The sequence below is a fragment of the Apodemus sylvaticus genome, chromosome 5 (genome assembly GCF_947179515.1).
Source record: "Apodemus sylvaticus chromosome 5, mApoSyl1.1, whole genome shotgun sequence".
Classification (NCBI taxonomy): domain Eukaryota; kingdom Metazoa; phylum Chordata; class Mammalia; order Rodentia; family Muridae; genus Apodemus; species Apodemus sylvaticus.
This window is the reverse complement of record NC_067476.1, coordinates 60,706,157-60,723,121: the sequence shown is the minus strand read 5'-3', so window position 1 is coordinate 60,723,121 and position 16,965 is coordinate 60,706,157. Positions and strand designations below refer to the sequence as shown.

The 16,965-nt window shown below is 39.5% G+C and overlaps 1 pseudogene; it reads right to left on the bottom strand.

Moving 5' to 3' along the window:
- Positions 1-10,298: 10,298 nt before the first annotated feature.
- On the bottom strand, positions 10,299-11,838 carry LOC127684214 (eukaryotic translation initiation factor 2 subunit 2-like; annotated as a pseudogene).
- Positions 11,839-16,965: the final 5,127 nt, after the last annotated feature.

Below are 16,965 nucleotides of genomic sequence, written 5' to 3'. Positions count from 1 at the left end.
GTAGTAGGATCTAATGATTTTTTGAATTTCCTCAGTTTCTGTTGTTACATCTCCCTTTTCATTTCTAAGTTTGTTAATCTGGATACTGTCTCTGTGTCCTTTGGTTAGTCTGGCTAAGGGTTTATCTATCTTGTTGATTTTCTCAAAGAACCAGCTCCTGGTTTTGTTGATTCTTTGTATGGTTCTCTTTGTTTCTACTTGATTGATTTCGGCCCTGAGTTTGATGATTTCCTGCCTTCTACTCCTTCTGGGTGAAATAGCTTCTTTTTGTTCCAGGGCTTTCAGGTGTGTCATTAAGCTGTTAGTGTATGCTCTCTCCATTTTCTTTTTGGAGGCACTCAGGGCTATGAGTTTTCCTCTTAGCACTGCTTTCATTGTGTCCCATAGATTTGGGTATGTTGTGTCTTCATTTTCATTGTGTTCTAAAAAGTCTTTAATTTCTTTCTTTATTTCTTCCTTGACCAAGGTATCATTGAGTAGAATATTGTTCAGTTTCCACATGTATGTGGGTTTTCTGTTGTTTTTGTTGCTATTGAAGACCACTTTTACTCCATAGTGATCTGATAGGAGGCATGGGATTAGTTTGATCATCTTATATTTGTTGAGGTCTGTCTTGTGACCAATTATATGGTCGATTTTGGAAGAAGGTACCATGAGGTGCTGAGAAAAAGGTATATTCTTTTGCTTTAGGATAGAATGTTCTCTATATATCTGTTAAATCTAATTGGTCCAAAGCTTCAATTAGTTTCATTGTGTCCCTGTTTAGTTTCTGTTTTCCTGATCGGTCCATTGAGGAAAGTGCAGTGTTGAAGTCACCCACAATTATTGTGTTAGGTACAATGTGTGCTTTGAGCTTTAATAAAGTTTCTTTTACGAAAGAGGGTGCCCTTGCATTTGGAGCATAGATGTTCAGGATTGAGAGTTCTTCTTGTTGTATTTTTTCCTTTGACCAGCAAGAAGTGTCCCTCAGAGTCTCTTTTGATGACTTTGGGTTGGTAGTCAATTTTATCTGATATTAAAATGGCTACTCCAGCTTGTTTTCTGAGACCATTTGCTTGTAAAATTGTCTTCCAGCCTTTTACTCTAAGGTAGTGTTTGTCTTTGACCCTGAGGTGTGTTTCCTGTAAGCAGCAAAATGTAGCATCCAGTCGGTTAGTCTATGTCTTTTTATTGGGGCATTGAGTCCATTGATGTTAAGTGATATTAAGGAATAGTGATTGTTCTTTATATATATTGGATATTAGCCCTCTATCTGATGTAGGATTGGTGAAGATCTTTTCCCAATTTGTTGGTTGCCGATCTGTCCTCTTGATGGTGTCCTTTGCCTTACAGAAACTCTGTAACCTTATGAGGTCCCATTTGTCAATTCTTGCTCTTAGAGCATACGCTATTGGTGTTCTGTTCAGAAACTTTCTCCCTGTACCGATGTCCTCAAGGGTCTTCCCCAGTTTCTTTTCTATTAGCTTCAGAGTGTCTGGCTTTATGTGGAGGTCCTTGATCCATTTGGATTTGAGCTTAGTACAAGGAGACAAGGATGGATCAATTCGCATTCTTCTGCATGCTGACCTCCAGTTGAACCAGCACCATTTGTTGAAAAGGCTATCTTTTTTCCATTGGATGTTTTCAGCCTCTTTGTCGAGGATCAAGTAGCCATAGGTGTGTGGGTTCATTTCTGGATCTTCAATCCTGTTCCATTGATCCTCCTGCCTGTCACTGTACCAATACCATGCAGTTTTTAACACTATTGCTCTGTAGTATTGCTTGAGGTCAGGGATACTGATTCCCCCAGATTTTCTTTTGTTGCTGAGAATAGTTTTAGCTATCCTGGGTTTTTTGTTATTCCAGATGAATTTGATAATTGCTCTTTCTAACTCTGTGAAGAATTGAGTTGGGATTTTGATGGGTATTGCATTGAATCTGTATAGTGCTTTAGGCAAAATGGCCATTTTAACTATATTGATTCTACCGATCCATGAGCATGGGAGGTTTTCCCATTTTTTGAGGTCTTCTTCCATTTCCTTCTTCAGAGTCTTGAAGTTCTTGTCATACAGATCTTTTGCATGTTTGGTAAGAGTCACCCCAAGATACTTTATACTGTTTGTGGCTATTGTGAAGGGGGTCATTTCCCTAATTTCTTTCTCAGCCTGCTTATCCTTTGAGTATAGGAAGGCCACTGATTTGCTTGAGTTGATTTTGTAACCTGCCACTTTGCTGAAGTTGTTTATCAGCTATAGGAGCTCTCTAGTGGAGTTCTTTGGGTCACTTAGGTAGACGATCATGTCGTCTGCAAATAATGATAGTTTGACTTCCTCCTTTCCAATTTGTATCCCTTTGACCTCCTGACTCCAGAAAACCGAACAACCCTATTAAAAAATGGGGTACAGAGTTAAACAAAGAATTCTCACCTGAAGAACTTCGGATGGCGGAGAAGCATCTTAAAAAATGCTCAACTTCATTAGTCATTAGGGAAATGCAAATCAAAACAACCCTAAGATTTCATCTTACACCAGTCAGAATGGCTAAGATTAAAAATTCAGGAGACAGCAGGTGTTGGAGAGGGTGCGGAGAAAGAGGAACACTCCTCCACTGCTGGTGGGGTTGCAAATTGGTACAACCACTCTGGAAAGCAGTCTGGCGGTTCCTCCGAAAACTGGGCACCTCACTTCCAGAAGATCCTGCTATACCACTCCTGGGCATATACCCAGAGGATTCCCCACCATGTAATAAGGATACATGCTCTACTATGTTCATAGCAGCCCTATTTATAATTGCCAGATGCTGGAAAGAACCCAGGTATCCCTCAACAGAAGAGTGGATACAAAAAATGTGGTATATCTACACAATGGAGTACTATTCAGCCATTAGAAACAATGAATTCATGAAATTCTTAGGCAAATGGATGGAGCTAGAGAACATCATACTAAGTGAGGTAACCCAGACTCAAAAGGTGAATCATGGTATGCACTCACTAATAAGTGGTTATTAACCTAGAAAACTGGAATACCCAAAACATAATCCACACATCAAATGAGATTCAAGAAGAAAGCAGGAGTGGTCCCTGGTTCTGGAAAGACTCAGTGAAACAGTATTTGGCAAAACCAGAACGGGGAACTGGGAAGGGGTGGGAGGGAGGACAGGGGAAGAGAAGGGGGCTTACGGGACTTTCGGGGAGTGGGGGGGGGCTAGAAAAGGGGAAATCATTTGAAATGTAAATAAATTATATCGAATAAAAAAAAAGGAATAGTGATTGTTACTTCCTCTCATTTTTGACATTATTTTTTAAATTTGATTGGTTAACTTCTTTTTGGTTTGATGAAAGGTTAATATCTTGCTTTTTCCAGGGTGAAGTTTCCCTCCTTGTATTGGTGTTTTCCTCCTATTATTTTTTGTACGGCTGGGTTTGTGGATAGATATTGGGTAAACTTGGTTTTGTCATGGAATATCTTAGTTTCTCCATCTATGGTGATTGAGAGTTTTGCTGGATATAGTAGTTTTGGCTGGCATTTGTGTTCTTTTAGAGTCTGCATGAGATCTGCCCAGGATCTTCTAGCCTTCATAGTCTCAGGTGAAAAGTCTGCTGTGATTCTGATAGGTCTTCCTTTATATGTTACTTGGCATTTTTCTCTTACTGCCTTTAATATTCTTTCTTTGTTTAGTACATTTGTTGTTTTGATTATTATGTGATGGGAGGTATTTCTGTTCTGGTCCAGTCTGTTTGGAGTTCTGTAGGCTTCTTGTATATTCATGGGCATCTCTCTTTAGGTTAGGGAAGTTTTCTTCCATAATTTTATTGAAAATATTTGCTGTATCTTTAAGTTGTAAATCTTCACTCTCATCTATGCCTATAATCCTTAGGTTTGGTCTTCTCATTGTGTCCTGGATTTCCTGGATATTTTGGGTTACAAGCTTTTTGCATTTTGCATTTTCTTTAACTGTTGAATCCATGGTTTCTATGGTATCTTCAGCATCTGAGATTCTTTCTTCTATCTTTTGTATTCTGTTGTTGATATTTGCATCTATGTCCCCTGATTTCTTCCCAAGGCTTTCTATCTCCAAAGTTGTCTCCCTTCGAGTTTTCTTAGTTGTTTCTACTTCTGATTTTAGATCCTGGATGGTTTTGCTTAGCTCCTTCACTTGCTTGTTTGTGCTTTCCTGTAATTCTTTAAGAGATTTTTGTTATCTTTCATGACCTCAGCCTGTTGACCAAAGTCCCCCTGTATTTCTTTAAGTGTTTTTTGCGTTTCCTCATTATTGGCTTTTGTATTCTTCTGGATTTCTTTCAATAATTTTTGTGTTTCCCTTGCAAGGGCTTCTAACTTTTGATCCATTTTCTCCTGAATTTCTTTAAGTATGTCCTTCATGTGTTCCTGTACCAGCATCATGACCAGTGATTTTAAATCCAAATCTTGTTTTACTGGTGTCATGGGGTATCCAGGACATGCTGGTAAAGGAGAATTGGGTTCAGATGTTGCCATATTGCCTTGATTTCTGTTAGTGATGTTCCTGTCTTTGTCCTTTTGCCATCTAGTTCTCACTGGTGTTAGTTGGTCTTGTCAATGCTGGACTCACTAGTGCAAGGTGCCCCTTCCCAGGTGGCCTCTGGTGCACAGCTTACCTCCTGCACTTCCCGGAGACAGGGTGCTGTTGCCTAGGCTGTTCAGATCCTGAAGCAGACACCTGAAGGCTCCGACTGGGGCCTGCTGGATTCACCAGAGCACACTGACTTCTCCCCGTTGGCCGCCCGTAAGCCCCTCTTGCCTCTTGCAGGACCTGGAGATGTGGTGTTGCCACCCAGGTGATCTGGATCCGGACGGGGAGAGATCTGAGGGCTCCCGCCAGAGGTCTCAGGACTGGAACCTAAGCTCCGTGCCACCGGAGCAAGCTGTGAGCTCCCAGACTGCCTCTCCATGTGACTTCTTTTAACCCTCAGAGTATAAGTTGTCTGAATCTCTAAATAAAGTTGGCCATTGTGTGAGGGCTTATATATTTAAGATAATTTGAGATAGTTCTATTATACTATGAACTTGATTCTTTTCTCAAAGTTGTGTATATATATATATATATGGATGTGCATATATATTTATTTGTGTGAGTGTGTGTGTGTATGTGTGTGTGTAGGATATGAACACATCTGTGTTGATAAGAACAATAATTTTTAAACATACCTAATTTCAATTGTTATCAACAATTCTGTATTTTATTGTTTTTATTTATAGAGAAACTTTTAAAAATTCTATCATCTCTGTAAGCTAGAAAATTTTATTAGGTCCAGAACCGACTTGAGCGTCGGAATGATGAGGAAGGCGATAACAGCATTTTTAAGGTAGATAGCAAATGCAGTTCTCATGGCAACTAATAGAACTATATCCTAGGAGAAAAGCAATTAGAGACGCAAGGTCAAAATTAAAAATAACAATGGAATCATTGATTTTTGAATTAACTGTCAGCTGTGCAAAAACAAAGTCTTGAGTTTGTCTTTTTCCACACTCAGCTGAATGCTGTCTTGTCTAATACATGGTAAAACCTTCATAGATTTCAGTTATCAGCTGCTGGCATAAACATGGTTCTGATGAAAACCTCTAATTAAAGAAATGTATTTTCTTTTTTTTTTTAAATTTTATTCGATATATTTTTTTTTTTTACATTTCAAATGATTTCCCCTTTTCTGGTTCTGCACTCCCCGAAAGTCACATAAGCCCCCTTCCCTCTGTTCTCCCACCCTTCCCTTCCCACTTCCCTGTTCTGGTTTTGTCTTATACTGCTACACTGGGTCTTTCCAGAACTAGGGGCCACTCCTCCGTTCTTCTTGTACCTCATTTGAAGTGTGGATTCTGTTTTGCATATTCCAGTTTTTTTTAGAACACAATGAAAATGAAGACACAACATACCCAAATCTATGGGACACAATGAAAGCAGTGCTAAGAGGAAAACTCATAGCCCTGAATGCCTCCAAAAAGAAAATGGAGAGAGCATATACTAGCAGCTTAATGACACACCTGAAAGCCCTGGAACAAAAAGAAGCTATTTCACCCAGAAGGAGTAGAAGACAGGAAACCATCAAACTCAGGGCTGAAACCAGTCAAGTGGAAACAAAGAGAACCATACAAAGAATCAATGAATCCAGAAGCTGTTTTTTTTTTTTTTTTTTTTTTTTTTTTTAGAAAATCAACAAGATAGATAGACCCTTAGCCAGACTGACCAAAAGGCAGAGAGAAAGTATCCAAATTAACAAAATTAGAAATGAAAGGGGGGATATAACAACAGAAACTGAGGAAATTAAAAAAATCATCAGATTCTACTACAAAAGCCTATTCTCAACACAACTGGAGAATCTGGAGGAAATGGACAATTTCCTAGACAGATACCAAATACCAACATTAAATCAGGACCATATAGATCATCTAAACAGTCCCATAACCCCTAAAGAAATAGAAGGGGTCATAGAAAGCCTTCCAACCAAAAAGAGCCCAGGACCAGATGGCCTCAGTGCAGAATTCTATCAGACCTTCAAAGAAGACCTAACACCAATACTCTTCAAACTATTCCACAAAATAGAACCAGAAGGAACACTACCCAATTCCTTCTATGAAGCCACAATTATGCTGATACCAAAACCACACAAAGATCCAATAAAGAAAGAGAACTTCGGACCAATTTCCCTTATGAACATCGATGCAAAAATACTCAATAAAATTCTTGCCAACCGAATCCAAGAAGACCTAAAAACGATCATTCACCATGATCAAGTAGGCTTCATCCCAGGGATGCAGGGTTGGTTCAATATATGGAAATCCATCAATGTAATCCACTATATAAACAAACTCAAAGAAAAAAACCACATGGCCATTTCATTGGATGCTGAAAAGCATTTGACAAAATTCAGCATCCTTTCATGCTTAAAGTCTTGGAAAGAACAGGAATTCAAGGCCCATACCTAAACATAGTAAAAGCAATATACAGCAAACCGGTAGCCAACATCAAACTAAATGGAGAGAAACTTGAACCAATCCCAGTAAAATCAGGGACTAGACAAGGCTGCCCACTTTCTCCTTATCTTTTTAATATTGTATTTGAGGTACTAGCTTGGGCAATTAGACAACATATGGAGGTCGAAGGAATACAAATTGGCAAGGAAGAATTCAGTATTTGCAGATGATATGATAGTCTACCTAAGTGACCCAAAAAACTCCACTAGAGAACTCCTACAGCTGATAAACAACTTCAGCAAAGTGGCAGGTTATAAAATCAACTCAAGCAAATCAGTAGCCTTCATATACTCAAAGGATAAGCAGGCTGAGAAAGAAATTAGGGAAATGACACCCTTTACAATAGCCACAAACAGTATAAAGTACCTTGGGGTTACTCTTACCAAACATGTGAAAAATCTGTATGACAAGAACTTCAAGACTCTGAAGAAGGAAATAGAGAAAGACCTCAAAAAATGGAAAAACCTCCCATGCTCATGGATCGGCAGGATTAATATAGTTAAAATGGCCATTTTGACAAAAGCAATATACAGATTCAACGTAATACCCATCAAAATCCCAGCTCAATTCTTCATAGAGTTAGAAAGAGAAATTCTCAAAATCATCTGGAATAACAAAAAAAAACCCAGGATAGCTAAAACTATTCTCAACAACAAAAGACATTCTGGGGGAATCAGTATCCCTGACCTCAAGCAATATTACCGACCAATTGTGTTAAAAACTACATGGTATTGATACAGTGACAGGCAAGCGCATCAATGGAACAGGATTGAAGATCCAGAAATGAATCCACACACCTATGGCCACTTTATCCTGGACAAAGGGGCTGAAAACATCCAATGGAAAAAAGATAGCCTTTTCAACAAATGGTGCTGGTTCAACTGGAGGTCAGCATGCAGAAGAATGCGAATTGATCCATCCTTGTCTCCTCGTACTAAGCTCAACACCAAATGTATCAAGGACCTCCATATAAAGCCAGACACTCTGAAGCTAATAGAAAAGAAACTTTTGAAGATCCTTGAGGACATCGGTACAGGGAGAAAGTTCCTGAACACAACAGCAATAGCTTATGCTCTAAGATCAAGAATTGACAAATGGGACCTCATAAAATTACAAAGTTTCTGTAAAGCAAAGGACACCATCAAAAGGACAAATCGGCAACCAACAAATTGGGAAAAGATTTTCACCAACTCTACATCAGATAGAGGGCTGATATCCAATATATACAAAGAACTCAAGAAGTTAGACCCCAGAAAACCAAATAACCCTATTAAAAATGGGGTACAGAGTTAAACAAAGAATTCTCACCTGAAGAAATTTGGATGGCGGAGAAACATCTTAAAAAAGAAGTGTATTTTCAATAGTGACATGGTCAGCAAACATGTAGTGAACTTTAAGACTTCATATCTGATGAAATATTTGGATAAAACTGAGTCCCCCTCAGTGTGGTGAGTGTGAGCACATGATCTAGGCATAACTGAATATTTATGTACTTATTTTTCTAACAACTTTATCCCCTTTTGCCTATCCCAATCAGTCTTTCCCATTTTCTACAAACGTCAATCTGAACTCGAATCAGACAGTGCTACTCATTTGCACTTGGTATGACAAGGAGAAGAAAGCCACACTAATGCAGTGTCAACTTGTGTGTAATTCCACTGATCTGATGACTAACATTCACAATTATGGAAATTTGCAAAGCAAATTGTAGCTAGTGTAACTTTAACTGGACTCTTGAAGTTATGTTTTAGAGAAAAGCAAACTGTTAAGAATTTTTAAAATTTCCCAATAGTGTACTTGAGAGAATTGCAGAGAAGTACTTCCTACCACATGAAAGTCTTGCAAAAAGAGGAATAAAAGTGGATTGTAATCTAGGGTTTTATTTGTTTTTTATGTTATTATTATTTTTTAAATATTTGTTTTTTTTGATTTTCATTTTTATTTTTTCACAAGAGGCACTGATCCTTGTTTATTCACACAGTTATAAGCCAACATTGGGGATTTTGGGCAGAGGTACAAAAGAAAAGAAAGAAAGAAAAAAGAAAAAAGAAAAAAGAGAAAGAAAGAAAGAAAAAGACATTGCAGTCATAACAGTTATATTCACACGGCAGGGAGTGGTAACGGCAGGTCAAACAGTATATGGCCCATCTCTTGACCTACCTGGTTGAGGGAAAGTTTTCTCTACCACTTCACAGCCATGCTACTTGGCTCATTTGGCCTATACGTGAAAATTCAGAGGTTACAGTGATTAAAAACAACATGGTCAAGACAACAGGGCTAAGTGACTGACTGTTCTTGGGCCACTTAGCAAGGTTAACAGTCTGGTGGCAGAAAAGTTGAGGGGCACTGTGAATGCCCCTATCCTGGTGGGTACAAGTAAGGCAGATGACCACACAGACCCACAAGATTGATCCTCCTGTGAATCAATGGAGAATACCTCACAGAGCTGGTGGTAACAAGACCACACACGCAGCATAATCTCTTGGTTTCTAGGTCATATTCAAGTTAGTTTAGTACAGAAAAGCATTTCAGAGTAGGAACTTTTCCTGACCTAGAACACAGGTGCTACTGTTCAGACCCTAAGAATTCTCTGTACTATACTCTTCCTCGAAAAGAGGCCGAGCTAGCCTCACGGAAAATTCCAAAGCGGAGGAATGTAGCACCTGGCAGTTTCAGCTGTTGTCACATGAGGGAGTGAGGAATTGGCTAGGAGGAAGTAGCAGCAATCCTCACAAAAGGAAATTAAAACCTCCAGTCATTTTCTAGACACTAAAAACAGGCTGCTGTCCTATTCCTTATGTTCCAGCTGCTCTGTCAAGGGAAGTCATATCTATTCTAGCCATGTAGCTTCAAGAGACCCTGAAAGGGAAAATGGCTGCCTAGCTCCAGTATTTACCAATTTTGAGTTTTGAGGACAAGGAGAACTTGCCAGAGTCCAGGAATCAAGTTTGTTGTTTGGTTTTTAGCCAAATTTAACAAGCACTTCATTGTAGAAAAGAAAACTGAAGGACAGATCAAATTGAAAGAATTACTGTTACAACAACGTTATCTTGCATTTTACAGAAATTTATGAACGATTTTAAAAAGCACCACCTTACCCCATCACGTTTCTCTGACAGATGTTAAAGTAGGCAACGAGTATGTCAACAGCTTGAATATCAGTATCTTGCAAGGATTTCAGAACAACCACTTGCCAAAGAGCTTGGCAGTTTCTCTATCTTGATTTTAATTCAGAGTACATCCACTCTGAGGGTAACCTGTCCAGCCAAATCTCTGACACATTTTGGAAAAAAATCAATGGTGATTAGCAAATTAGTTAGCTTTGGCACGGAACTGTGCTCGCTTGCCTGTGACAGCGTGGAAGCCAGTTTTGACACTGGCAACAGCATCCAGAATGACAAGTTTTACACTGTAAGAAATAAGTGTTGGGAATCCTTCTGTAGGATTGTATCCGGTGACAGGCACGTGTGACAAGTGATGTATTCTTTGATTTATCTTCTCAAGACATATTCTATCTGTTTCTGTTGGAATCTTCCTTTGATTACAAGTTGGTTATTACCATCTATAGAACTATTTGTACCCAATTCTGTCAATAAAAATGCAAGGAGATGTTTGGGTTGATGATGTAATAGTTTACAGATATCTGTAAAATTGACAAAAGAAGTTTTCTTGGTTCCTATTCCGACGACCTGTATCTGGATCCTTTCCTCTCATGACGTTGAGCACTCGGTGCGTTCAGCAACTCCTTATATGTGTAGTCTCTTTCTGAGCCTGCCCAAGCAGGCCCGGTTTGGTTCCTGAATGGAATGCCATTATCGCTTTGCTGTTTTCATCTTCCAAAGCCTTGTCTTTTTCTAGCACTTCATCTTCTTTTGGGAGTTTAACATTCTTCTTCTTTTTATTGCCAAGCATAATATCAAGGTCATCCTCTGGCTCAGCTGGCTCTTGAGCATCACTTTCAATCTTAGCATCCTTTATAGCTTCTCCAGCTTCATCTATATCAAATATCGTTTTTGTCTTTTTCTTCTTCTTCTTTTTTGATCAAAGAAGTTCAATTCATCTAAGTCATCAGAAACATTTTTTTTCCTACTGTCTTCTTCATCAGCTTCAACATCTTTTTCTTCAGTTGGTTCTGGATCCACTTCTTTTGTCTCTGAGGGCTGGGTTTCTTCTGTCTGGGCATCACCTTCTTCATCTAACATAAAAGGAAGTGTGAAGCAGAGACTGAAGGAAAGACCATCCAAAGATGCCCGTCCTAGGGATCCATCCCATACACTGGATTACAAAACTCAGACACTAATGTGGATGCCAACGAACACTTGCGGTTACAGCTGTCACCTGGGAGGCTCTGCCAGTGCATGACAAATTCAGAGGGGGACACTCTCAGCCAACCATTGAACTGAGCACAAGGTCCCCAATGGAGGAGCTAGAGAAAGGACCCAAGATGCTGAAGGAGTTTGCATCTCTATAGGAGGAACAGCAATATGAACCAACCAGTACCTCCAAAGCTCCCAGGGACTAAACGACCAACCAAAGAGTACACATGGAGGGACGCATAGCTCTAGATGCATATGTAGCAGAGGATGGCCATATTGGACATCAAAAAAAGGAGATGCCCTTGGTCCTGAGAATGCTAGATGCCCCAGTACAGGAGAATGCTAGGACAGGGAAGCGGGAGTAGGTGGATTGGAGCAGAGGGAAGGTGGATGGGTTAGGGGATTTTCTAGGGGGAGGGGAGGAACCAGGAAAGGGACATTTAAAATGTAAATAAAGAATATATCTAATAATAAAAAAGTCTTCCTTTTTTCTTTTTGTTCATAGTAGGATCAAAAATCATCTTGTCCCTGGACATGACTGTGGTTCGAGTGGGTTCGGGAGGGATGAAAAATCAGACTGGTCTGCTTCATGTCCTGGAGTCAACGGAGTTCCTACTGATACCTCTCATAGCACCGCTCTAGGCTCTTGCATCAGCGAAAGGGAACAGCACCCTACCTTCCTCTCAAACGTTGGAAGTCCCATATTTGTTCTTTTTAAACACAATTAGTTTCTCTCTACAATAGTAGAGACTGAACTCAGGGCCATAGTCTGCACTCTGCAAGCACTTGCATCTCCAAGGCTTTGCAGCTGACTTTGAAATGAGTCAACACCTGAAATTGAATGCTGAAACACCCAGAAACTCCTTCTCCCCAGATATTGGAACCTGTGATGACTGATAACTTCATATACCCCTTGACTGGGTCTAGGGTGCTCAGATGTGTCCAGGACTCTCTTCAGGGACATTTCCTGAAAACAATGTCACCTGAGTTGGCAACCAGGTGAGGCAGCTGCCTGGTCCTCTTCAATGCTATGGGCATCTTACAATCCTGGACCTGGAAAGAATGAAAAGTCAGAGGCAGAGGAAAGTTAGATGCAGTTTCCCTCCTCCTGACGATTGAACTGGGACATTGTTCTCTTGGTCATGACACCTCTGCTTTTCTGGCCTTCAGACATGGACTGGAATACGAACCACTGCTTTCTCACAGTGGTTATATCAAAATGTGCTGCCAGTTTTCCCGTGTCACCAGCTCGCAGAAAGATTGTGGAAACCTTCCCAACGTTCATGATTTTGGGAGTCAATACTTGAAAATCTCCCTTCGTCCCCTTCTTTCTTTTTCCTCCATTTATCTTATCAATTCCTTTTCTGTGATGAACTCTCCCTTCGTCCCCCTCTTTCTTTTTCCTCCATTTATCTTATCAATTCCTTTTCTGTGATGAACTCTGACTAAGCCAGAATATGAATTCTTATTCATAAATATTAACTAGAACAAGGAAATGGAGGGGAAAGAGAACAGAAAAAAATATGTTCCTAGCCCATGAGGGCTGCCTCCCAGTGAGTCCTTGCATGCTGTCAGAGTCCCCAGAAGAAAAGTAGTGAACCTGATAGCTTGTATTAAAGAATATAAATCAATGAAAAATAAACATTTGTATCAAGCTTGTGCATAAAGGACTTAACATTGAAATAGGCCCTAGATAGGACCATAGAATGAAAAATGGTGTTACTGACAATTCCCAGCAAATTCCTTTTCCAATCTAATGAATGTTTTAAGATTTTAAATGAAGAGATACATGTCTGAGATAATGTAAGACATTTCTGAAATAAGGAAATAGTGGAGGAGCATTTGCTCTGTCTGCTGAGAACATGATAGAATTCAATGTATTTGAATCAATATGGCATTGGCTACAGATCAGTGGTTAAGAATTCAGAATCTGAAAATAAACCTTAGAATGTATGAGAATTTAACATATAGCTAAGGTGATATTTTCACTCGGAGAAATGGTGGGGTTTGCAGCATATGGTGCTAATCCAGCAGGCTATTCATCAGGAAGTGGATTCAATTACATCACTGCATTATGTCATACAGACAGAATTTGAATGGGTCAAAAATTAAATGTGATAATCTACATATATTTCAATATATGAAAATAATAGACACTGGCTGCAGCCTGTGTAGAAGACCACATTTACAAACTGAGGTGGCGGTGGAACAGGATTCAACACGTTTAAAAAAGTGATTAGACTAAGAGCAATCTCTTTGGGAAAAAAGTTGTATGTAGAGCACAGAAGGCTGGTGTCTGAAATACACAAGGAATTCCCACAAACTGATGAGCAGATTATCCAAAGAGAAAAAGGGCAAAAGATAGAAAATGAGAAATTAGCAGAGATAATCTAAAAAGATCAACATCCTTCTTGTCAGACAAATGGAAATGAAATTCATGTCTGTGTTTATCTCAAACTGACCAAAACTAAAAAAAGGAAGATACTACTACTGTTTGGTGCAATATGGGTACTTTCAGACATAAATAAATAATAGAATAAACTATTGCAGTAAAAAAGGTGAGTATTGTCAATGTCTAAGAAAATAAATACATGCATCTGAATCTCACTTCGATCTAACATCCACATTCTATGGACACTAAGGAGCAGATTACAACACACATGAAGATGTAATAAACAACGTTGGTTGTGACATTGTTGGTAGTGGCCAACACCTAGAACTACTCACTGAGTGCTAATCATCTTACATTTATATCCTGAATATTCTGTAGATATTAAAAGATGATGTCAGAGTAGTCAGGGGATCCTCTGAGGTGCCTCTGAGTGAAGCAATCAGGGTGCTGAGAATGCTGTATAACACCCCAGCGTTGAAATGTATGTAGATCCACCCCTAAAATATACATCTATTTATATAGATACTTATGATTTTATAATCAAAGAACTTTTGTTACTTGTGTGGTGGTGGTGATGGTATAATGTGGGTGAGGTAGGGAGAAAATACATGTTTCTTTTCCTTACATAGCAAGTTAGCATGAATCTGGAAGGTTGAAACAAAAACTTATTTCCCATGGGTCAGAAATCCGATCAGCCTGACGTGGTCGCTGCTCAGGCATTTGTTATCTTTCTCATTTTTTGCCTTCTGACCTTCTTTGTGGATAATCTCCTTGTCAGTTTGTGGGAATTCCTCATGTATTACACAAGGATCTCACGAAGCTGCAAAGTGTTAGCAGGACTTCCATGTGGTTGTGGAGGTCAAATCACCTTCCCAGGTTCCCATGGAAGCTGGCGGATTTGTTTCCTTGGACTGCATCATGCAGCTCCTGGTTTCTCAAATGGCCAGTGGCTGAAGGCCACCTGGAATACTTTATCACAAGGCACTTTTCATAGGTAGGTCACAACATGGCTGTTTGATTTTTCAGGATGGAGAGAAAGTTTCCTGTTCCTAAAGCAACTAAGACTGAGGTAATGAAAAGCCATCCCATCATTTAGCTATATATATACTATTTGCTAAGATCACAGCTGACACTGACCAAAAGAAGGTTCTTATGAGAATATGGATTATTGGGGAGGTGAGAATGTAGATCTATTGGCCTTAGAAGTCCAAGTTCAATATAAATATGCAGTGACACTCAATGCAGGTGGCACATTTGAAACCACCTTGAGTGTTGTGAAAGGGACCTCACCCACATCAACTAAGTTAGAATTCCTTCAGATTCTGAATTTTGTAGATCTCAGCATGGGCATTAAAATGGCTTGCCTCAGGTATTTCTAATATCTAGTTAGCACTTAATATCATTGGGGTGAGAAGATATCATGGCAGTCAAATGCTTTTAGGTTTAAGCTAGTGGTTCTATTCTATGTCTCACTAAATAGCCTTCTTTCTAATGTATTCTTTTGATAAAAAGTGAACATATTAAAAACAGACTTACTACTCAATTTCTGTGTAAGATGGGCTATTTGCATATCAGGAAGTGAGTTAACCAACCTATAATATTCTGTAATTATTAATGAAACCATTAATTAGATTTTCAAACCATATCCTCCAAAGTCATGAACATATGCAGTTCTCTCTCAAGGCCATTTCCATTACTATGTGAATATATTATAAATTAACAAACCTGAAGCCTGTGCAGGAACTGTGAATTACATCCTGTAAGTCTCAGAGTACATCAGAAAACTCATTTCCTTCAGGATGAATTGCTGCACTTTTCTTGTCTATCACTGAGAACATAATTATAGAGAAGGTAAATGCTTTAAAATCCTCAGCAATTCCATAAATATGTGAATAATCAATGAACTCTATTATAGCTGTATATACATACACAATTTAGAACATTTTGTTGGAAACTAATAAATATTAAAACAGACTCAAACAGACGTTAACTATTTGTATGATACCCAAACCTGAAAAATAAATTGCTTTAAATGGTTAAGACATACTGGGTGGCTGTAAAAAATGATAACACCCAGTCTTTCATCTTAGCAGACTGAGATAAGGAGAGAATGAAGGAGCCTGAATACCAGGCTTTTGTACTTCTCAGAGTCTGAGTTCCACTGAAAAGATTTTATTAGATATTCTTTGAAGTAAAAAACATTTGCTAGAGAAAATGCTTTTCTGACTCTCAAAGGAAAGGTGGGGGAGGTTTTTTTTTTTTAAACTGGATATAGCAAAATTTCCCTAGGTTTGAAGTTGCTGACAGAGTTGTGTCTAATAGAGAAAGGGATACATAGCCACTGCTTCTGAGATATTGTGCCAAAGTGGAGTAAGGACAGGGGAGATCTGCATAGCTAAGTCAGAAAGGGATGGATTTCTGTGTTTCAAGCTTAGAGTCCAGGGATCTTGGAGAGAGGGAGGAAGAGGGAGAGGGAGAGGGAGAGGGAGAGGGAGAGGGAGAGGGAGAGGGAGAGGGAGAGGGAGAGGGAGAGGGAGAGGGAGAGGGAGAGGGAGATGCACTATGCATCTGGGCAAAGGGTCCTGGTGTGCACAGCTCAGAGGACAGCTGGGTTATTAAGAGTAATGTGCAGAAATCAAGACCTGAGAGAGACAGGAAACAGGATTGAGTGTTGTCTCAGTGATGTCTGTGTGGGCTGATGAGGAATGGGATGGTGGGAAGGGAAGGCAGAATTATAAGATTCAAACACCCAGAATTGGAGTCTCAAAAATATAATCCACTAAATAAAACCCCAAACCACCACTACCACCACCACCACCACCACCACCACCACCACCACCACCACCACTACCACTGACAACCAACTGGGAATGGAGAATTTAAATGAGGTAAGATTAAAGTAGACTTGATGCTCAAAAGAGGAACTGACATCAGGAAATAAAAAAATTACATTTCTTTTTTTTTCAATTTAATTTTATTTAGTTTATATCATGATCTAAGTTTCCTCTTTCTCCTCTCCTCCCAGCTCCCTCCTCTGCCCCCATCTACCACTCCTCCATGTCCCTTCAAAAAAGGGTCAGCTCTGATGGACATCAACCAGCCATGGCATATCAAGTTGCAATGAGACTAGGCATCTTCTATTAAGACTGGACATAGCAACCCAGTAGGGGGAAAGGGTCCCAAAGACAGGCAATAGGATCAGAGACAGCCGCACTTCCCACTGTTAGAAGTCCCACAAGAAGATCAAGGTATACAGCTGCAGCATATGTAT